Raw genomic sequence first — 25,157 nt, 5'->3', positions numbered from 1 at the left:
AACTTTTTTCCCCTATCATACCATGCTATTTCCAATTTCTTCCTTAATTCTAATACTCTTCAATTCATTCTAGTCTATTTTTTTAATTTTATACATCGTTCTTTTTAAATAACACCTACATCATCAAATACCTCCATTTTGCCAACTCCAAATGACACTTTTCTGTTTCCATCCTACTCAGCATCTAAGCAGCTCTAAGTCTTTCATATCCAACTTCTAATTTGTACCAGTCATGGAAATGTGCCACTCAGATCTCCATTCAAGAAAGAAATTGCCATTTGGCTGCAAGAAATGAAATTAGCTGACAGCATTCAGCTTCAGTGCCTTCAAGATCTGCTTCTGCTTTCAAGCTGAGACAACTTCTTCCCAGGCAACATCCAAACAACGACTGCGGTTGGCAACAGTACCAGAGTCCAGCCATTTCTGCCAAATGCACAGGCACTTTATTATTCTCTGTGACAGAGCTACTTTAATTTCCTTTGCACCACTAATAAGAAGGCCTACTTATTTTAGTGTGTGTGTGTATTTTTCTGTCTCCCATCTGTATAGCACAGATACCCCTGAACGTACATGTCTTACAACGTAAGATCCCAAGGAATTCTCAGCTTCTAACAGCATTCATAATATATTCCAAAGAGATGTTTATTCAATGAATGAATGAATGAATGAAAGAGCAAATAAATGTTTCAATGTTTTATATGTTTCTCTTTCTAATAATAGTCTTTTATTAAAATTTTAATATCTGTCATAAGCATGGAAAATAGTCTTCACTTTTTATTCATTTGGTTTTATTTCAAAATATTTTATTTTTAATTCATTTACTTTATTTTATTCAACAAGCACAATAGAATTTTAAATGTTTTCGAGGTCTACGACTAGTTTATATGGAACATCTTGAAGAGCAAAAAGCAAGTATAAAAATCAACCACAATGTCTTTTTAGTCCACTAACAAAATAGTCTCCTGTCATCACACACACACACACACACACACACACACACACACACACACACACACACACTTTCTTGCTCTCCACTGTTTCTCAATAGTTGTGATACTTTCAAAATCAGGTTTTGAAACAAAACTTATTGTGTGTGTGTGTGTGTGTGTTGTGTATGGGTAGCAGTGCTTTATCTGGTTGATCATATTACTGATATGCCCTCATGTCATTCTTCCAGCTTTTTGCTAAAATTCTTGAGCAGAATTAAAAAAAAAATGGGTATAAATAAAGAGGTCTAAATTTCCTACTGAACATAATTTTTAAAAAATGAAGCTAATGTTTTAAAAATGTTGCTTTGCTCGTATAACAACAAAAAAACTATTTATAGTTAAATCAGATTCCCAAATACAATAGAGAAGCTGAATAGTAAATTATAGAGGCTCTAGAAAATAAGCATATGCCATTAGTGAGATGTAACTGAGAAGATATACTTTTGTTTTATAATTTAATTTCTATCAACCCATAGATCTAGCACCCATCTGACACCACACATGTTATTACAATATTATTGATTATATTCCTTATGCTATACCCTACATCCCCATAACTAGTTTGTAACAACCAATTTGTACTTCTTAATCCCTTTCCCTTTTTACTCACCCACTACCCCGCTCCCATCTGATGACCATCAAAATGCTCTCTGCATCTATGAGTTTGTTTCTGTTTCATTTATTTTGTTCTTTAGATTCCACTTATAAGTGAAATCATATGACATTTGTCTTTCACTGTCTGACTTATTACACTCAGCACAGTACCCTCTAGTACCCTCTCGGTCCATCCATGTTGTCTCAGGTGACAAGATTTCCTTCTTTTCTACAGCTGAGTAATATTCATTGTATATATGTACCACCTCTCCTTTATCCATTCATTCATTCAGGGACACCCAGGTTGCCTTCTTCTTGGCTATTGTAAATAATGCTGCAATGAACATATGCATGAGCACATCCCCTCTAAATTGCATTTTGGGTTTGTTTATATAAATACCCAAAAGTGAGATTACTAGGTCTTTTCTTGCCTCTTGTTATAGTCTTTGTTTTAAAGTCTGTTATGTCTAGTATAAGCATTGCTACCCAGTTTTTTGTTTTGTTTGATGGGAGGGACCTGGGGGCAATGTGAAAAAGGTTAAGGGATTAAGAAATACAAATTGGTAGTTACAAAATAGTCATGGGGATGTAAAATATAGCAAATCTAATCAATAATATGATAATAACTATGTATAGTGTCAGGTGGTACTAGTCAGAAGATCACATCCAAAATTATATAAATGTCTAAACACTAAGATATACATTTGAAACTAATATAAAATAATATTGAGTGTCAACTCTAATTGAAAATTTAAAAAAGGGGGGAAAGATCAACAATATTGTGATAGTGTTGTACAGTGTCAGATGGTTGTTGGACTTATCATGTTGATCACTTATTGAGTGTAGGGACTATAATAAATAATGTGGTAATAACCCTGTGTAATGCTAGGTGAGTACTGTTGAATAACTATGATGTACACTTGAAACTAATATTGTAGGTTAGCTATATTTTAATAAAAATCTCAAAAGTACAATTTCTAAGGATTTTTTATATCACCTTGTTTTTTTTGTGATGAGACTTGCAAACAAGATTATTTCCATTATTTCATTATTTATATTTTGAATCTGCAAATCTGAGGTGATTTTGATATTAAGTGTTATTATTGGTTACAATTCAGATACACCATAGTGAAAAAGCCTCATGACTATTGATAATATGTTATTTTTTATTAATGATTCTACTTTTATTATAAGCATGTATGCTTGATATTTCACAAAGCAACAAAACTTGAGGGAAATGATACTTTTTCTGTTGTTTTCATTGCTTCTCATTTGTTTTCATAGCTGTGTGACAGGGTGCTTCTATCATCAATGAGTGACTTGAATAATTTATTGTAAAATGAATAAATCATGTATTGGTACAGAGTAATGTAAATGTTATCTAATTGCAGATTGCTTTAAGGTTTTTGGGTTTTGTTTTAACATATTGTTGGGGGGGGTGAACTTGACTATCATTCTTTCCATTTATTATCACCAAGACTGACAGATCATATCATAATCCATAGTATTATCATGCCAAAATGACTTTTACAAGGTAATATTACACTTTATTTTACATTGAACATTAGAAGAATGATTATGTGTTTTAACATTGCTGTTAAAGATAGATTCCAAAGAAAAATATCTTCTTCCTCTCTTGATCTCTGGTAATCCATTGTCTGTGACTTCTCAAGAGTCTCTAATGTCTTTAATTCAAGGAGCTTGTTTGATACAATGATCTCTGGCTGAGTGAAAAAGGTAGCTTGCTTCTGAGGTAGTCTGAAATAAAAACTCAGAGAGGAAAGAAAGCTACTTACAGTTGTTTGCTAAGATTGGAAATTTCCCAGACTGTGGGTTTCTTATTCTAGCATTAAAATCTAGAATCTAAATTCATAGTCTTAGTCATAGATTGGATTTATTTCTAAATTTGGAGCGTGGGAGAAATACTGTGCAAAATGTATTTTCTGTTTTGCATCATTTACTGCATGTTTAGTGTGAGAAGATAAAGTATTTTCCTTTAGATATGTGTGTGTACATTTGTGCTTTCGTCTTCTATTACTCATTATCTTTCACAGTTTTAGAAGAAAACTAACTAAAAGAAAAAAATTGGATCTGCTACATTAACTTACATTGATTCAGTGGTAGCTACAGCCGAGGCTGTTAAAGTGAATACGTAATTATCCCATTGTGAGTCTTTCCAAAGCAAATGCCTGCACACATAGAATAGGCTGATTGACCCAGGAGGCTGATGTGCTGGTGTTCCAAGTTCTTAGAAATGCTGACTTCTCTGATTCTTTGCTCAGTAGAGAAGATTGTGTAGTGTTTGACTTTAAAAAGGATTATCAGTTGGTTTTCTATTTTGTATTCTCTAACTCCTTTTGTATTAAGGGAGTTTCAGCATTATAAAGAAGAACTAGTGGTTGACCACAGAGGCACAGCACAAGGTTGAATAATAATAGCTAGGGAATATTGAGAACCTACTGTGTATGCGATGTGATACACTGTTTAAGGAAGCTATCAATAGAAAAATATTGTGAGGTTAACAATCAATACCCACATGTAACAAATGAAGTGATAGAGACCAAAGCACTTGAGCAACTTGACCTTATGTTATACAACCAGCACACTCAAGCTATGTCTTTTTTTTGTTGTTTTTATTAGTTTCAGGTATACAAAACAATGTACTAGTTAGACATTTCATCCCTCACAAAGTGATGACCCCTCTCCCCCAATCTATTATCCCTCTGACATTGTATATAGCTGTTACAATTACGTTGACTCTGTTCCCTATGCTGTACTCCATATCCAGTGACTATATACATATATGTATATATATATATATATATATATATGTATAAAATTATAGTTGACATACAATATTATCCAGCTTCAGCTTCAGGTCTGCAGTCAAGCATCTATACCATCCATGAAGTGGTCTCCTTAATAAGACATGTATCCATTCCAACCTTCTTGCACCCATAAGTTGTAAATATTAGCAAGTAGTCAAATAATTAAAACATTACAAGTAAAGCACCATGCACTATCTTTTAGTTCAGTTTAGCCTTTTTGAAGCACCATCTTTTTGTCAGTCATTTCGATCCCAGGTACACAAGAAGAAATGTACATGCTTTGCCTAGAGGTGGCTTACCTTGTTGTACAGTAAAACACAAGTAAACAAATAATTATAACTTATTCATGCCAGAGTAGCAGTAAGTTGAATGATAAGAAAGAGAAGGATATAAATACATTTGTCAAGAGTCAGGAAATTATGCAGTAAGTTATCTCTAAGTAAGATTGCTAGAGATGAAAAGAATCTGCCAGTTAGAAGAAGGGCTGCAAGGGATTCCAGACCCTGATAAGCCAAAGCACAGAGAATGAAATTACCTGATGCAGGAAGAGAACAATTTAGTAATTTGATTTCTCTGTAACCCAACTGATGGGGGTATGGAGTATATTTTACTGAAATGGCAGACAGGGTCCTGGTAATGGGATATATACACAGTATTAAGGAGATCGGGTTCCAATATGCAGGTTAGGAGAATTATTGAAACATGTCATCATTGTACCAATCATGAAGATTTTCATTTCAGAAATCTAACTCTAGCAGTGATTAGCTGACGGGAAGAGGTGGTGCTAATGGCAGTAAGGTCATTGGGGAGACTACAGAAGGTCAAGTCATTTCTGACTTCTTTAAGAATCAACTTCATTTATTTGTTGTCCTCTCTACAGTATTTAACAACCTTTATTTTCAAGACAGTCCTCCTTTTTGTTCCCATGATCTTAACTAAGGGTCTTTTCAGACACTGATAGATGAGGGAGGATTGGGAGATGAGTAAAAGAAGCTAGCAAGTAAAGGTATGTTTAAGCAGCTTAAATAAAGCAGAAAGGTTCAGGGAGGTGAAAGCTGGGAAAGAGGATTGACATAGTTATATTCTGAGAAGAGCTCAGCAGGAAAGAAGATGGAGGAGCGGCGGGATGGAATGCACCTCAAGTAAACTAGGGAACAATAATAGAAACCACAACAAAGACTAAAAATTATTTTTTTAATGTTTAAATTTTAAAAGGTATAGTCTCTCTTCTATAGTAACTTGAATTAAATCAGTCATTTCATTTTTCCAGATCCAGGAGTTGTATATGCAACTCCTCTGAACACTGCCCAGAGCCCTAGAATAACAGGTATGTGTCTAGATTTTTGTGAATAATGAAAACAAAGCCTCTAATCAGTGTTATTAAAAAGAGAACGGGCTAGTTCCGTACTCAATGTTTGTGAAAAACACTTTGTAATCTCTGGCATATAACTAGTATGACAGAAAATTAATTAGCACACATGTCACATTGTACCTGTAGAATTTATGAAGTTAATAGGGCATATTTTAAACTTGCTGTTTAGCTCAAATACATTGCTTTACATTGTTTCTTTTATTTTATTTATTGTTTACTGATGAAACCTAGAAGAGATAACCTAGCTAAATTTGGTGTGCTTATAAATGTACCAAAGATTTGGAGAAGGTCTTTCTTACAAATATTATCTTTACAAGATATTAGAATAAATAAGTTGGGAAAAATTTCTCAGCTTTCCTTTCTAATGGAATTTCTAAAATTCGTGTTTTATTAATTTTTGTTGATGCTGTCTATTGTTTGTTTCATGTACTGAGTTCTTCCAGTGTGTCAGGCAGAAGTTAGGTGAATTTGCGTGCATCTTTTACTTAATTCTCACATCAACATTGTGTGAGGTGTTATGCAATTATGTCAAGTTATTGCTTAGGGGTCATGTAGTTTATAAGTGGTATATCTTGGACGACTACACTGTTCTGATAATTCTTATATGAGTGACTTCTCTTTTTCAATATAGTGAGATTAGACTTAATATACTCATCATTTCTGAATAAACATATTTTTACGAATGCCTACTATGTGCCAAGCAGCATGCTAAGTTCTGGTATTTAGAGGTGAGACATCCACATGTGGTCACTATGTGAAAGAGCAATAATTATACAACACCAATACTGGCTTATAAATGACATAAACCAAATGCAAAGTCCACAGTTGATGTAGCACTTGTCATCACAGACATAGATAGGTCTACAAGGGTGGAGAGGAAAGGTGCAGTAAACATTTTCATCTTTAGGAATGAGAGTACATTACACTAGAATAGAAAAATCCCTGAGTTACTTATGAGAAATGTGTCTACTTATAGTCATAACTTTTCCGCAGGGCACTTTTAGCAATATGTAGCACTCTGGAGCTATTTTGTTGATAAAATTGCGGGCAGGGCTCAAATATACGTACTCATTACTGAGCTCTCTGGAAACAGTAAATTCTAGAAAGCCAGCTGCTGGTTTAGTTTCTGGCTACATGCTTACAAGTGTTATAGACAATAGCCTATGAAAAAAAAGGGGGGGGGAGCAAAAACCACAGGAGACCCATACGCCCACTGGAAGTCATATTATAAGGCCATAATTTTTATATGGGAGGAGGAATTTCATAGAAGAGCTAATTTACCTTCAAAAGTCAAAAGTAATTAAGAATCACTGTGATTAAGGTGTTCCTAAATTAAAACCTAAATGATGCTACCACCTCTAAGTTTAAATAAAATTATTTCCTGGAGGGAAAGATGGAGTGAGAGATGGGAAGCCTTACTTCATACAGAATGCTGTGTTTAAATGATGATCCCAATTAAAACTCTGTATTGGAGAAGCTATAAAATAAGCTACAAATACACTACACGGGTGTATAAAAATTTGTTGGTGTCATGAAATCTTGGAGAGTTTAGTTGAGGATATAAATGTGATTACTTTTAGGTTCTATTTTATATGAGTGATTATTGGTTATAAGTGATTCTGAGATGAATCAGAAATGATGTTCAACCTCAAGAAATATATATTGTATTTTATAGCATATTATTTAAGATAATATATTTTAATTGTGTTTAAAATATCTAGAATAGTGATTGTCTAATTTAGAGATGAGATATAATTTTACACAATTTTTGTTTTTTCAAAATCTGACCTAATGAAACCAAAGCTATAAACTAAATATCATTCCTTTCAGATATATATTGGACATATTAATTATTTATGTCAGAACACATATAGTGATACTCAGAATGCTTAGAAATTTACTCAATTTAATTTCTACAACATATTTCAAAGCTGTTTTTTGAAATCAAGTAGCAAAAATTATAACTCTGGGCTACAAAAGTGTTTCAGTGAACAGCTAAATCTAACAGTGTCATCATATCACCCTTCATTAGGCCAGAAGCAGACTCAGAATTTTTTACTTGAGATTGGTAGAGTTTTCATTTGACTTCTCCTCTTATCTGCAAAAGCTCATATTAAGAACTACTCTTTTTTTCTTTTTTGGACTGATATTTTATTGCTTAAAAAGTAGCTTCTAACATATGTACATATATATATATATATATATATATATATATATATATATATATATATATATATATATTTAATGGACTGAACTGTAGAAGCTAGTGTATGCTTTCAAAATATAATTACTAATAAAAAAAGTTACCTAGCAATTGTGTTTACTTGAGGCCTCACAATATCTATAGTCTACTCTGAAAGCACATTTTGACAGAGATTCATTTACTCAGAGCTATATATTAGAATTTTTTTTTTAATTAGAAATATTTAGGTGAAAATGTTGTGTTTATTTTATAAGCACCTTGCATGTTTTTGCCATTTCTTTGCTGACAATAATTCTTTTTCTATAGTATTCAAACATGAAGAGACATATGATACAGGTAAATCCATGCAAATATTTTTCATTTATTTGTCCTTTACAGGGCTTGGTTTCACAGTTAGAAATTCCTTACCAAGGAACCTAAAAGTGCATCAATGAGATGCTCTTATTTCTAAAGAATAAATATCTATTTTGCAGTATTTCTACATAGCCATGCTTCTGTATATTGAGACTTTGATGTCAGAGTCAGAGTTCAGGACGCATGTGTGAATCCTGCTTCTTATTAGCAATAGACTTTGGGCTGTGCTTTAAATATTTAAATATTCCTTGGGGACAACAGACCTACCATCTAAACTTAAGAGTTTGAGGGCCGGCCAAGTGGCTCAGTTGGTTAAGAGATCGCTCAAGAGTTTGAGCTCTGAGCAACAGCAGTTCGATTTCTGGCCCGAGCTGAGCTGCCGCTGAGCTGCCAACAGGTGGCAGGATGGCTCAGTTTAAAAAAATAATAATAAATAAATATAAATAAATAAATAAAATAAACTTAAGAGTTTGAGAGAAAACTAAGTGTAACAATATGCAAAACTTGCATATGGTAATTCTTTCTTCAGACCAAAAAGGAGTGATGGTAGAGTGAGCGTGGTTCCCAAATAGTTCATCTATTCATCTGCATTTGCCAACGTTTTGCAGATAAAGATGGTTAGCTCTAATCAATCAGCTTTGCATAGAAGTGATATGTGTCATTCAAACCCCAGATTTAATAAGCATAAAACAACCTGTTCTGTTGAATACTCTTGCTGCTCATGTAATATCATTACTTATAATGTTAAACATACTTGGAACTGTCTTCTTTTCACATCTCTAGGAGGAAAAAATAAATAAAAATGGATTATTTAAATGATTTAAATCCCGTTGAGACAGGGGCCCTACAGCAATACTATAAATTTTGTTTTCACTTCAAGGTTAGTTGCGATGTTGGCCATGATTTAAAAGCCAAGATTCTATGGCAAATGACAATGATATTGAGCGCTGACAAATTGAATTGGTCTCAAGGTATTGGAGGATGACTAATAAATCTGCAACCTGACCCAGAATATATTCTATACAAGATATTCTTCCTTCTTGAAACACATGTGACACCTTTAAGTGTTAATACCACTAGCTGTTTGGTTTATTTAAATTGTGTGTTTAGGAGTGATTTCACTCTTGTTGCGATCAACACTCACCTGTCTATGACAATTGCTTTGGATAAAGATACAAAAGAGTATTATCTTGTTTTGTTTTCCATGCAGTGTAGAAGTTTGTTTTTGATTTCATCTCCTTCCAATAATTGGCAAGATACTTTTTACCACTGTGTGGTATAGTTTGTCATGTCATGAAAGGGAATACTATGTTTTCATAAGACTCTCTTAGGAATATGACTTAAAATTTGCCATTTTACTACCATACATCAAAATACATGAAGACTTTTACTGATACAAGAAAGACTTTTACTGATACAAATACAAATCTTTTACTGATACAACATGTGTAAGACATAATATGCTCTTTTAGAAGTTTAATGAAGAGGTGCAAAAGTGGAATTATGGTTTGACTGTAAACCTCTTAACTCTATATTTGACAGGGCCTCTTAGATGTCAAGTTTTTTAAAGTAGTATTACTATCTGTCAGGATATTTGCATGGAATATTTCTTCTTAGAAACACTCTGTATCTAACAATTTTTATCACTTTTACTTATTAATTTCTTGCTGTATTTGTAAATATTGGAGATATAAATGGCATATTCCCCATGTCTGCAAAAGGCTTTGAGATCCAGCTCGGAGGCCTCTCTCTCACAAAAGCTCCCTTATTGCTTCATCCCACAGGAATTTCTCCTTTAGAGATTCCAGTTGTTAATTGCACAATTAAAATTTTATTATGTCGAGTCCTAATTTTATTTTGCACTATGTAAATTATTTTAAAAATAGATAGTAAGCTCCACATATTATGTCTAATGTTCTTTTAATTTCGTAACCTGCCTTCTTGGGGAAGTTTTACTTGACCACACTCAACTAAGTTATTTGTTTACTTCCTCAGAACCATGGAGCTCTTGATTTAGTACCATGCTTTATACGGTCCATGTAATTAATATTGTAGATTTATTTTTCAGATGTAGATACTTTATTTATACATTTCTTTTTAAAATCAAATGAGGGTAGGCACTAAAACTTACATATTGAACAGAAAGAACACGTGGCTCAATGGCTATTGAGATGACTCTTAAAAGGGTTGTTTTTGCATGCATGTTCTTTGATAAAAATTGTATTGTGATAAAAAATTATGTGTGATATTGTTTCAAAACATTTTATCCTCTAAAATATTTTAAAATTATGCTGCCGAATTCATAAAATAAATTAGCTTCTGAAATTATAAAATCTATGCCATGCATAATTATCATAAAATAAGAAAGAATAATCCTCAACTGATTTAAAGATTATAAAGAAAATGCTTTTACATTTACAAGAAAAAAGTGACAAAAATAATTTAAATAACTAATAGTAGGTGATTGGTTAAATTGGGTGTTTAGTGTGTACATGTAATGGGGTCCTATGAAATTAAAACAAACTAATGAGAATGTGCAATGGAATTGGGAGGGTTTATTCATCTATTAAGCTAGAGAAGTTATTTTTTTTTAAGTAATAAAAATAAGAAGTAGGGTGATAATAGGTCTCTTTTATCTGAGTCTGTGGAGTGTCCCAGGACAGAAAGCTTTCAGTGCTAAAACAAGGAAAGTCTCAGGCAAGCTAGAATGGGTTCTACACCTTATAAGAAATCTATTTTAAATTGATCCGTGTATGACATGTTTTACTGTATACATATGTACCCACACAGAGTATATTTATATAACTTATACATACCCTTAAATATACATATCTTATATACACACACATACTAAATAGATAAGGAAACAATGGATGTCTAGAAGAAAACACGCCATAATACACACACACACACACACACACACACACACACACACACACACGGAATCTCCATTGAAATATGAAAGCATATATGTCAACTTTGCTGAGTAATAAGTAACCTCAAAATCTCAAAGGTAATAAGAGACATTTATTTCAGGTTCAGAAAGAGGCCAACTGGAACTTTGCTAGATCTGCCTTGGATTGGATTCAGCTGAGAAGTAAGCCAATAGGCCAGTGAGAGATTTTTGAATGATGTTTTTTGGTTTTCTTTCCATCATATATTTTGCTAACTTTTTTAAGCTAAAGATGTATTACTTTAATACTCAAAAAATATATAATTTAGATCAAACAAACAAAAATAAACCCTGAAGTCCTATTAAAAATATTCTACTCAGCATAGTAAGGAGACAAATGTTACCTATTCCTGTTCATACAGAAAAACATTTTCCTATTATGCTTTTATGCAAATAAAAGAGATGACTCTTTATGTGAGTTTAAGGTGTGGAAAACTGAGAATAAAAACAAAATGGTTCTAGGGCCGGCAGAGTGGCTCAGTTGGTTAAGAGCTTGCTCAAGAGTGTGAGCTCTGAGCAACAGCAGTTTGATTCCCGGCCCGAGCTGAGCTGCCGTTGAGCTGCCAACAGGTGGCAGGATGGCTCAGCTAAAAACAAAACAAAACTAAACTAAATGGTTCTAGACACAGCATTTGAATTTGGGAAGAAGCTGTAATACTTATGCAGAGATGGGCAAGTGTGCGTCCCAAGGATGTGGCTGTGTTTTAGTTTTATGCTCCTTAGTTAAGGTAAGAGGAAGGGAAAAGTATGGGGAGATTTTCACTCTTAGTAGAGGGAAAACACTCATAGAAAGATGTGCTGTTCTCCAAGGACTTGATAGAGAATAGAATGTAATCCTTATTTCTTTATCAAATAAATCTCTGGAAAAAGCATTCAGACTAATTCTTATGATTTAAACCTCTTTAGCAACAGCAAGTACTACTGGTTTAAAGATTCATTTTTGCTTAAAAAGATGGGTTATCCTAATCCATTCCCTAGCAGCTCAGCCACCATAAAGAATATATTTTTTGGGGAAAAAAATCAACTGTAAAAGTATTCTTATGGTGCCCAAAGTGCCACTTCTACTCACCCCCTCATTTGTAGTTGTTAGGCAGATGATAATAAAGAATGTGGCCCCTGACAGAGCATATTAGCAATTACACTTCTAATGCGTCAGGCTGCCAGCTGTGGATATGGGCTTCTTGGCTTCTTTGTTTTAGTTACTTATAACAATGTGTTTAATTACTGAACCATAAAACAGACAAAACTAATTAAGAGATGGGATGCTAGGCTGATAGTGCAGGTGCACATTAGCGGTGACCACCACCTGTGGCAAGCCTCTCCAGCTCACGTTAGCAAAAGCACTTGGGTTTTTGTTCAGAGAAACAGTGAGTCTAAACAGGCCGCCTGTGCACAAGTGAAAAACAAGGCTGCACCCACCTCACAGATCCCCTTCTGCCCCATTGTGGGAGGTAATGCATGGGACACAGTCACTCGGTTTATCCTTCAGAAAATCCCCAGAGAAGTTGCCCCTGTTTATTTTTTAAGAACATGGAAACATAAAGTAAAAGGATGGATGTAATATACAGTGAGTCTACTTGATATATGTTTATCTATAAAACAAAAACATTCAAGTTTGTTTTCTAGTACATACGTTCATTAATTCAACATAGTCCCAGCTACAGGTCACACATTAATTTCTGTGCTGGAAATGCAATTAAATTTTTTCTAAAGGCAATGAAAATAAGATTTACATATAACAGTTTGCCAAGTAAAGTTTATGTGCATGGCTCACCTGAGTCTAACTGAACCACTGTGAGGTATAGTTCAAGGCAGACATTAGTATTAAACTTCTGTCATCAATGAGGGCACAAAAGCTGTTTTTAAATAAAAACAAACAAACATTTTACAGCAAATATAAGTTTACCTGAGACGTAATTACTCTACTACTAATGTGATGAGGAGCCCAGGCTTTGGAGCTGGACATACCTGAGTTTGAAACTACACTCAATAACAGGTGCAGCACATTGGTGAATGCCACTCAGATTCCTCATATGCAAATGTAGGTAACTACATATCTCTTAAGGACATAAGACTATTAAATGAAATCATAGGTCTAGCACACAATGCAGTATCTGCATCTAGTGGAATGACTAGAATTGTTAATTTTATCTTCAGACTCTAGTAAGTGGATTTTTTTAATTAAAATTTATTGGGATGATAATGGTTAGTAAAATTACATAGGTTTCAAGTGTACAATTCTATAATACATCATTTATATGTCACATTGTGTGTTCACCACCCAGAGTCAGTTCTCCTTCCATCACCATATATTTGATTCCGTTTACTTTCATCTATCCCCCCTTACCCTCAGGTAACCACTAAACTATTGTCTGTGTCTATGAGTTTTTATTTCTTTATTTGCTTGTGTTCTTCCTTTGTTGCTTTCAGTTTTATATTCCACATTTCAGTGAAATTATACTGTTCTAAACTTTTTCTGACTTATTTCTCTTAGCATAATAACCTCAAGAGCTATCTATGTTGTCGCAAATGGTATCATTTCACCTTTTCTTCTAGCAGAATAGATTTCCATTGTGTATATATACCATGTCTTCTTTACCCAATCATCTATGGAAGGACACTTTGGTTGTTTCCATGTCTTGGCCACCATAAATAAAGCTGCAATGAACATCAGAGTACATATATATCTTCACGGATAAATCTTTTAAGATGTTTTGGGTATATACCTAGCTATTAAGTGTTTTATGTATTAATCCTTCATTTTTCTATATTATGATTTGGCCTTAGAAATACAGAATTTATATATTGATTATAGCCATATCAAACATGAAAAATATTTTTTTTTCTCTTTCCTATTGCCAGACACCAGTTTCCCTTAATACATCCTCTGTGCCTTTTCCCTGTCCAAAATCTACTGTATGTCCCATTATACTAATGAATGGATATTATAATGCAAAGCTGACATATGCATATATATTTCAGCATCCTGCTATCAATGATTGGTGGAACAAGTAGACAGAAAATCACCAATAATATAGAAGACCTGAACAACATTATCAGGCAAATTGAGTTACTGGACATGTATACATCACTCTATTTAATGATAGCAGAATATACATTTTATTTCAGTGCATATGGAATATTTAACAAAATAAACCATATTCTGAGTCATAAAAAAATCTCAAAATATTCAACAGGATTCATATGACAGGAAGTATGCTCTTTGGACACAATGGAATTAAATTAAATAATAACAGAAAGATCTCTAGAAAAGAGTCAAATATTTGGAAACTAAATAAACCACTTTTAAGCGATTCAGAGGTGAGAGGAGAAAGCAAATGGGAACCCCTCTGTGCCTGCACCACTTGCAGGAGGCTTTCTTCAGGCTCCTGGGCTTGCACAAGCTTCAGCATTCAGTGGGAGTCCTTGGGAAACAAGTTCCAGTGAGCGAAAACCTTCCTGTGTCAGGGGCACCCAAGATTCTGTACTGCTGGGCTAGCCCACATTCATTCTTCACCAGTGAGATAAAATTCTAATTCCCTGTTACCTGCTGGATTGTTACCAAATTCTCAATTTATAAATGATGAAGAGCACTTTTTACTCCTCGCTTAGTCATGCATTCATTGGCTGAACTTAAGATTGACGACTTTTTATTTATTTTTATTTTTTTTAGTTGACTACTTTTTAATGCATAGATATTTACAGATGTACACTACACATATTTTAGTTCTCAGTCTCTTTGATTTTTGCCATTTTGATATAGATGCAAAACTATTCCAGTAATTGTTTTAAACTGGAAAAAAAAAAGAATCTGCTGTTTTCTTGTTAATGATGTTCTTAGTAAACTAAAAAATTAACTAGTATTGGGAGTGTTTACATGGCTATTTCACATCTCTTTTACTGTAATGCTTGGCTTATTCTTAGAGAAATACTACCATTTGGAATCATTTCAAAATAACTAAGAACTGTGATAATGCTTGATCTAGTGTTCTGAACTATTCCTGAATGTCTCCTTTTATGAGTTAGAATACAGAAAGGGAAGACTAGACCACAGTGACAGCAGTGGAAAATAAGCACAAAACAAAGAAAAATAACGGACCTCTATCCAGTGAAAATAAGCTGAATTCAAATGCCAGATAATTGTGGATTAATAAAGCTCAGAAATATGATTACATGGACTGGCCTGCATCTTTAATGTTACAAAATTTTAAATGAGCAATGTACTGGACAGATTCTCTACCGAGCAATATGGTGGGGAATATAATGTAATAATTAGGCAAACAAACTGTCAATGGAATATCTAATGTGGGAGGTTTTACTTTATAATTGCTCAGATTGAAAAAAGCTCCAAAAGTCAGAAGCAAGAAAAAAAGCAAGCTAAGGTTTTAGCATTAATGGATAGTGTGGTGCCATCTGCTTAAAGTAATTTACCCTACATGATCAAATATAGTCCCTGTACACATCATGTTTTTAATATTGTCTGTGTAAGCTCTTTAAAACAAAGGCATTAAACCAGAAACGCTAACTGGTGACAATGTTTGGACTATCTAGGTGTATTCTCTTAACTGGATGTAACCCTAAAATCATTTGTCAGGTCATATTACATGATTTGGGGTTTGGGAAATATAATCGCCATAGCCACATCAGTTATATGCATTTTCTATTTTTAAATAATACAATAAAAAGCACTTAACACAGAATATTTCTGAATGTAGTTTGGCATCATTTTAATAGTACAAAACCAACCTTGTGAGGTCACAGCATCATTTTAAGAAAATAAGCTATTATAATATACATGTGCTGGCTGGTGGTAGAGATTGTTAATTGGCAGAATATCAAGTAAACAAAAATGAATATTTTTTTAAAGTTCTTTATCGATGATCTGACATATTTAATGGCTGGAGAGTTAAACAGCGCACTTCAAAAGTTAATTCATGTTTATTCAGGAAATCAAAAATTGTTTTTTCAGCACATACCAATAAAAGATGATTCTCAGTTTTAGACAAAAGGAGTAACAACTATGAAAATTATGCCAATGGGTCCAATGTATTTATTAAACTTAGCAGAGTGTGAACAGGAAAGTAATTTTGTTTGTTCTCACGTTTATTTTCTTTAAACACAGTCTGAGGGCTGTTCTTTTCTACTCCTGGATAAAATCTTGGAGCTGTCCCACAGCTTTCTCTATGATTTATGGCTAATAACATATATTCTCGCTTTTTCAGGTATCAAAAAGTCCACAATAATCGAAGATTTGCTTATTTATGTAATTCAAAATGCCTCTATTCTCACTCCCTACTTCCAACCCCACCGCGTCTGCAATTGGATTCCACCTCAGGCAGAAGCTTACGTGGGGAAGGGCAGGTGGGGGTCAGTGTGCTCCTTTTTCCTAGGTACATACATCCTTCCCATGTGGCTACCGCAATTCTCAGTCTGAGGAGAAGGGTAGGGGAGAGATAGATGGGGAAACTCAAACCTTACAGAGCTCATGCTGCTATAAGCCAGTGTTGGTATCCTCCTTGGCAGAGCGTCCAAACCCCGGCTCTTTCACTCACACTGTATTCTTCCTCCCTCTCACCCACCTGCCCTTTTTCTATCTCTCCATTTTTTTTTCTTTTAACCCATATAACAGTTATTCCATCTGCAAGTCCCGAGTTTCAGGTGAAGCCTCACCCAATGATGGTTTAGCACTACCTTGTCAGCTTCTTGCTTCTGAGGATCCACCTTCATTGAAGATCACTTTATTCAGCTGCACCACTGTCCACTCATACATTATTTTGCAAATTAGAAAGAGGCAGACATTCTCCAGACTAATGGGCACAGGCTGGATATCAACCTCAATTTGAACCTCTGTACAGGACACGAACTGTGGCACCAGAAACCACAGCCCTGATTCTGCCTTTCTACACAGGACATCCTAATGAGACCAACTCTGAATCCCAAGAAACTCATATCTTTGCCCAAACATCTCTGAAAGAGACATTTCCACACCATACTTTATCCCGTTGTTCTCAGGCAGGTCACTCAAGCCAGTCTCCCCCAGGTTTTGAGATTGAAAGCAAGTAAAATAACATTCCTTTTATTCTCCCAATTCCAGAAGATGTATGTCAACCTTTCAAGGGGGCTTCTGGGTATCTGTCTCCCTAAACCCTATGACATTGTTTAAGGTGAGAGAGAAGCCTACCACTCATCAAATCTCTGAGGATTCAGGAGGGAAGGAGCAAACGAACAGTCTCTGCTCTCTTCTAAGAAATTCTTACTCCTCGCCACTTCAATCTCCTCTTGTGTTGAGGCAGAAAGATCTCGGGTTGATAAAATATGGTTGCTTGTTTCACAGCGTCATAACAAGTCTTGCTTAAAACTGGCTCCTATTCTCAGCTTTGGCTAAGGCTATAAAAGCCAACGTTACCTAAATTCTTTTTCTTATTGAACTCCATCCTGTTCTTAAAGTGTTTGCTATAATGAATTGGAAATCTGGTTTAGAAACAGAATATCTATTAAAACCTTTGAGAGAAGACAGAATTGCCCAGGACAAAGATAACCCAACCAGAGTTAGTCTGCCAACAGGCCACATGCAGGGAGGTCGGCTGAGGCAAATGGAAGAATGATTTGTACCCATAAATAGTATTAAGGTGTCTAACTTTTAGCACTGAGTTTATGATAGAGAGCACTGGCTCTACGTTTTATAATGTTCTGCTTACTATATGAACACAGGGGTGGTGTTCATAGTCAAAAACAAAATCAGAGCCAAGCTATAATTAGAGCGAGGACAGTGGTATAGGATCACCTCACAGTAACAAACTAAAAATTAAATACATTCTGGAGGCTAAATATTAAAATCACAAAAATTGTTGGGGAATTCTTGGTATCTTCACATTTTAAAGGCATGATGTATGATTTTCCAGCCAATCAAAGGCCATTTATTGAATGCCACCATTAAGCATCATCCAGAAGTAAGTATGAGAGGAACATGGTGTTATAAGCTTGGCCGAGGTCACATTGCAGAGAGAGAAAGCTTTAATATATTTTACTGAAACACACTGTGTGCTGAAGCCACAAGAGGAATCTTCATCAGCAACAGTGAATTTAATATGCTTGCATGAGGGAATCATTTCTGTTATCAAACGTAAGGTGTATTTTCCTGTTCCCCTCATAATTTTATATAGTTTTAATGTGCAGAGTTTCAAGTAAATATGCATTAAGTAGCACACTTTAAGTATTTCACTATGCACTCACCCAAAGCATATGTTTGAAGATGCCAGCACATAGGAAAGCTCATTCAATAGAAACTAATGGTATCCAGCAGAGAATAAAGTAACTAATTGTATTTTGTAATGTCGCTACTAACATGAGTTTTGGAGTGTGTGGTATTTGCAAACAAAGTGCTTTATTATCCATAATGTCGAGAGAAATCACCTCAAAGGGGATTTAAAGATTCTTTCATCAAAGGGCTTTCTGAATAACTGCTAGTGGAGAATAGATATGCTCTAATGCTACTGATATAAATATTTGGAGTGACATTTTTCCTTCTAGCTTTCATTTTGTACCTAACAGATAAGTTATTGTTGAATTACAGTAATCATATCAATGAGAAAGGCAGGATCCTGCATTATTAATAGATGTGTGGATACTTCATGATATTAGAGGAATCTGAACATGAAGACTTTATCCCAATTCTAAATTCCTTGTATAACATTGGGAAAATCTCTTAAATTTCTCATGGCAGTTTAATCTTTCATTTAATGGAACTATCTGTATCTGTACTATACTATTCAAAAAACAAACTAACAAAAAACAAAACTAAAAACAAAGAAATACTTAGGTTAGTGCTTACTGCCTTAGATACTAAATCATTGTGCAGATAAAATAATTTCTACAGCCATTTAGCAAATACATACATTGATTATCTGCTACATGCCAAGAGTTTGAGATTTACCTACCTTGCAAGCTAACAAGTTAATCTAACTCAGTTTCGTAGGTGCTGGCAAAAGATACAAGATTCACATGATCACAAAGCTAGAAAGCAGCAGGGCAAGAGACAACCCCAGGCAGCTAACCTTACATTGAATTGCTTCCTAACCACTACGTGTCTTGTTTTATGCCTGCCATGCATATTCTACGTTATATGCTATATGCTATATGTTACCTTTTCTAGAAGAGTATATCTTCTAGATATACAGAAGGATGATCTGCCGTTATACTCTGTATTGTAGATTCACTATTCTCTATCAACAGATTTTTAAAAAAAATATTTTATTGGGGGTTTGGGGGAGAGGAACAGCGTTGGGGAATCTGGGGAGGGGAACAGACAAGTTGCTGTCCTTTTTGTTCTTCAGTCTAGTTGTGGAGGATGTCACTTCACTGGCCCATGTTGGATTATCATTACTCTCTTCTTGGGTGAGGCAGTCTCTTGCCAGCCATTGGACGGCCGCTCGCGGCAGCTCACAAAAGCTCATGCCCGCTGCCGGCCAGCCCCACTGCAGCTTATGCTGTCACGGACAACTCACGGCAGCCCAGCGCCAGGTTGAGCTGTTGTTCAGCATCTTAGCTGTAGAGGGCAGTGTCACTGGCCCTCATGTGGGATCTGAACCGGGGCCCCGCTGCTCTGAGCTGGTGTCCCAAGCCAACTCCTAACCAATGCGCCACTCGGCCAGCCCACAACAGACATTTTTTAATGGCTATTGTATGCCAGGCTCTATGCTTGATCTTGAGGCATTTATAATCCAACAGGGAGTTATCTATGCAAATAACATATGGAATGGAAAGGGGTGAATGCATAATAAAGACTGGAAAATGTGTAGGGCAAACAAAATTGTATTCATTAGTCAGAATTAGTAAAATTATATTTCAATAATAAATTAACTCCATATCTTAGTGGCTTAACACAACAAAGTGTTATTTTTCACTAATACCAATGTCCAATGCTGGTTGGCAATAGAGGTTTACCTCAACATAATAAAGGCCATATATGACAAAGCCACAGCTAACATTATACTCAATGGTGAAAAGCTAAAAGTGTTTCCCTTAATATCAGGAATGAGACAAGAATGTCCACTTTCACCACTTTTATTCAACATAGTATTGGAAGTCCTAGCTGTAGCAATCAGACAAGAAAATAAATAAAAAGCATCCAGATTGTAAAGGAAGAGGTAAAACTCTCATTATTTGCAGATGACATGATACAATATATAAACAGAACCTGAAAGAATCCATCAAAACACTATTAGAACTGATAAATGAATTCAGTGAAGTAGCAGGATACAAAATTAATATTCAGAAATTGGTTACATTTTTTTTTAAAGATTTTTACTGGGGAATTGGGGGATGGGAACAGTGCTGGGGAATTGGGGGAAGGGGAACAGACAAGTTGCTGTCCCTTTGTTCTTCAGTCTTAGTTGTGGAGGACGTTGCTTCACTGGCCCAAGTTGGCACCATAATTGTGCTCTTCCCGGGTGAGGCAAATCAGTCGCCGGCTTCTGGTCAGCCGCTCACTGCGGCTGCTGGCCGATCACACTGGCTGCTGGCTACACACGGTAGCCCATGGCAACCCACTGCAGCAGGGGCTGCAGCCTAGCCATCGCCGGAGACTCACGGCAGCCCAGCTCCAGGTTGAGCTGTTGTTCAGCATCTTGGCTGTAGAGGGCAGTGTCACTGGCCCTCATATGTGGGATCCAAACCGGGGCCCTCTGGCGTCCCAAGCCAATTCTTAACCAACATGCCACTCGGCTGGCCCTGGTTACATTTTTATACACCAATAACTAACTGCCAGAAAGAGAAATTAAGAAGAAAATCCCATTTACAATTGCATTAAAAAGAGAAAAAAAAAACAGCCAGAGGAATAAATTTAACCAAGGAGGTAAAAGGCCTATACTTGGAAAACTATAAGGCATTAAAAAAGAAATTGAAGAAGATAGAAATAAATGGAAGGATTTACCATGCTCATGAATAGGAAGAATTTACATAATTAAAATGTCCATAATACCCAAAGCAATTAACAGACATATTGCAATCCCTATCAAAATACCAATGGCACATTTCACAGAACTAGAACGAATTATCCTAAAATTTATATGGAATGACAAAGCCCCAGAATAACCAAAGCAGTCTTGAGAAAGAACAAAGTTGGACCTTTTGTGCTGCCTGATAAGAAATAGCTTTGTTGAACTATTGTTTTATTGTTGTTGTTTGAAGTAATAGAAACTAGAAACTCAAACTCAATTCAAATTTGGTAAAGCTAAACACAAACCCAGAGGATGTTGTTCTCTCTCTCCGCCCCCTTTCTCAATCTCCATCATTACTAGGTTCTCTCATTCTCTTTGTTGGCTTTATGTGTCCTCATATTAGGGTAACAGGGCACTGAGGACTTGAAGCACACCTGCTTCTCAGACTCAATCTTCTCAAGGAAAACAAGACTCGCTTTCACCAAACATCCATGTTAATCCAAGGGCCTGAAGGGGCCTCATGTCCACATCTGTGGCTAGAGAATCAGCAACCCGCAAGATGCATTTAATTGATGTGCTTTTTTTTCCCCACGAATGGACATTTTCTTATTTACAAAATGGAAAATAAAATTGGGTAAACACTGAAAGTAAAAAATCAGCAGTAGCAATAAACATTTTTGAAGCATTATGAACTTCCTCTTAAATGTATGTGGCCAACTCCATGTGATAGTCAACTGCATTACTAGGATTTCTTCAAATTAATTTCCTTATAGGACATAAGTTTTATTAAATATAAGTAATAAAATATACTAAAGCTTAAAATATGAAGTTTAAAAATATATTATTAAAATTCAGCTTCACTCAGAAATTTAGAGGTTATACAAACAACAGATTACTTTAAGGAAGAATAGTATAGCTCTGATTGTTTACAATCATGGAGATAATAAAAAGCAAATTGACATTTAGCCAGTTTTATTGTTTTGAAGATCTCAAGAGACCACTTACCACATCACAATTGGTTTCAGCTTCATCACTGGATCTTAGTGAATCAATCCATAGTGTCGTGGTGTTTGATGTCACTCTAACACTCAAGAAGGAATTTAAAACAACAAAAAGAATTAGAATACAATAATAACTTTAAGGAGTATGATTAATTTTTTTCAAACGTTACCCTTTTTATTGTATTAGAGAAAGTAACAATTTTCAAAATGTAGAATTTTTAAATACATGAAAATAATTTGTGATATAAAAATAAATTAAGCATAGTGATATAGCTTTTGTTTTTTCCAATTCTATTCTCAATCTCAAGCTGATTTAGATGGTTAATGATAAGATCAATCCACTTTTAAAATAAACTTAAGTTTACTTTGAATAACTATCATTTTTTCCCCCTTAATAGACATTAATGGCTGACATTACTTGTCTAAGAACTGAGACTCAAGACAACTCATGTAGTTGGAATCCCTTGACACAATACACTCTGGGCCCTTTCAATTTGGTTTTGAAATGTAAGCAATGCGAAACATCCTCTGATTGTAAAGGTTAGTGCTAAATTAACTTGAAATACTCACTGTAAATGAAATAGATTAAAAGAGCATTTGTCCCTGAGAAGCAGATGAAACAGCCTCAGTGTATTTCATTCTGAGTTAGGGGACATGGCCTTTCTAGGCACTATTATCAATGAATTTGAAATGACTCCAAGTCAAACATCAGTGAAGCATCACATCATATGTTCCAATGAGATGACCGTTTGGCTGGGCAAATGCCATTTATATTTCAGAAGACATCCATGTTATAATAAAAAAGGAATTAGCAGACATGGAAACTTCAAGCACCATTTGTCATCTGGAACTCTTGTGCATTAATATGCCTCATATCTGTGACTCCGAGAAAAGCTAAGTCAACTCCAGAATTACCATAACATTCAAAACTAAACAGTAATGCATCTTAAAGTGAATGTATCGAAAATTGAATGCCAACTGAAAATAAATGATGGTACCACTTAAAATTAAATTACAAAAAGGCTTTTTCTTTGTCCTTTACCCGACTGTCATCCTTGGTTAGCATAGTTATCACATTTCCACCACTTACTTCGTATCACAAAAATGGTTTAGAATATAAAGTAAGATAAAACACACACCTAATTCTATTTAAGCAAATAGCTGATAAATAAACTTGATTTCTTATGAAGGAGAGATTAAGTGTTATTCTATTAATCCACTGGAATCTTCTACACAGGACTCCTTTATCAACCTATCTCGTTACTGGGTTTTATTTTACCATTATTACTTCCAATGTACAAAGTTCCCAAAATATATTTGCACTTCAATAAGAAGAGGCAGAAGAACACTAGCCATTAATGTGTTAAAATGTTTAATATAACAAAAGGGAACATAAATTTTATGATAAAAATGAAGTTATAAAATATTTAGTATTTTTTTGTTTTTCTTAATAAGACTTAAAAAATGAACACACAAAACTGAATTATGTTTTAAGTCTAAAAGCAAATACAAATCAAACAAAAGACAGCTGGAGATGTGTTTTGCCAATAGATTATTCTCTCTTTGTATACAGAGATATGTGTGTGTACTATTACACAGAAACACTGCCAGAATACGTAAGTCATTCTAATTATGCAAAAACAAAACATAAAATCCTAACGACCAAATACTATTAATTACAACTAACTTACAGAATTTCACAATTTTTTATTAACTAGAGATAATACTCAAGCTTCCAAAAGCTGTAATTCTTTTCCTATCTCAAAACACTTTATTACAGAACTTCAGTCATGGTACAGTATTATGATTACTTATTGGTTATATACAGAGGGTGTCAAAAAATGTATACACATTTTAAGAAAGGAAAAAACTGTATTACAATTATGCTGATGGATGGTAACCACTTTGAGCACCTCTTGTACTGCAGAAGCCAAAGGTGACTTGTATTCATCTTTTGTTATCGGGATATATTGTTACAATTTTAATACAGTTTTTTTCCTTTCCTAAAGTGTGTATACATTTTTGGCACCCTCTTTATATTATAGTTATATATTTATATTACTATATAATTATATAGATAGATCAAAAGATAGATATAGATACAGATAGAGATATAGATATAAGAGGTATTGTGTATTACTGTGTTACTGGAGAGCAATAATCATGTCTTATTTCATTTTATTTCCCTTGAAAGGGTACACATAATGCAAGAAATAGTGCAGGTACTCAAAATCTATTCATTGCATGACTGAAATTTTCCAAATTAATTAATCCCAGGCTGTAAGAGATGACTCTTATAATAGCTACCATTCAGAGAACATTTTCTCTGTGTCAGGCACTGTGCTATGTCTGGTGGTGCATACATGATTTTCCATTCTCAAACAACCTGTCAGCAGATTATTATTATTATTATTATGCCCATGTAACAATAGCTACAATTATATCTTGAAGGTCGTGTTAGGATTCTATAAATCTAATTTAATCTTCATAATAACGTTATGAGGTTCATAGGGTTATCCACACTTTAGGGATGATGAAACAAGCACTCAGAGAGGGTTAGTAGCTTTCTCAAAACCAGATAAGTGTTCTTACCTCAAACAGAATCCCAGTTACGTTTGAAAGTCTACATGTATGTTCTTTCTATTTTATGGTGCTACATCTCTGTAATTATATAGCTAGTACACAGGCAGAGTAAGGTGCCCTATGAACCCAGAAATGAGATTTATTTTGAAATCAGTAAATAATTTCTGAGGAACAATATCCAAATCTAGTCAAAAGGTCTAAATTGTAGTCTTAGTGTACATGCACATAAAAGTCAAACCTACAATTGTTGTATAGCATACCACATTTCATCAAAGGCGGGGAAAGAGAGAAAGAAACAGAGAGAGAGAGAGAGGAAGGGAGGGAGGGAGGGAGGGAGGGAGG

General features: G+C 34.7%; 1 long non-coding RNA gene across 1 annotated transcript in view; it reads left to right on the top strand.

The window, feature by feature from the left end:
* The first annotated feature begins 5,530 nt into the window (after positions 1-5,530).
* The window catches only part of LOC109393194 (uncharacterized), a 59,819-nt gene continuing 40,192 nt past the window's right edge, over positions 5,531-25,157 (top strand). Inside the window, exons 1-2 of the long non-coding RNA XR_002126206.1 lie at positions 5,531-5,553; positions 5,682-5,738. This is a non-coding gene — a long non-coding RNA (uncharacterized LOC109393194). The remainder of the gene's footprint in view (positions 5,554-5,681; positions 5,739-25,157) is intronic.

The sequence above is a fragment of the Hipposideros armiger genome, unplaced genomic scaffold (genome assembly GCF_001890085.2).
Source record: "Hipposideros armiger isolate ML-2016 unplaced genomic scaffold, ASM189008v1 scaffold_370, whole genome shotgun sequence".
NCBI classification, from domain to species: Eukaryota; Metazoa; Chordata; class Mammalia; order Chiroptera; family Hipposideridae; genus Hipposideros; species Hipposideros armiger.
The sequence above is the reverse complement of the archived record's forward strand: the minus strand, read 5'-3'. Positions and strand labels throughout refer to the sequence as shown.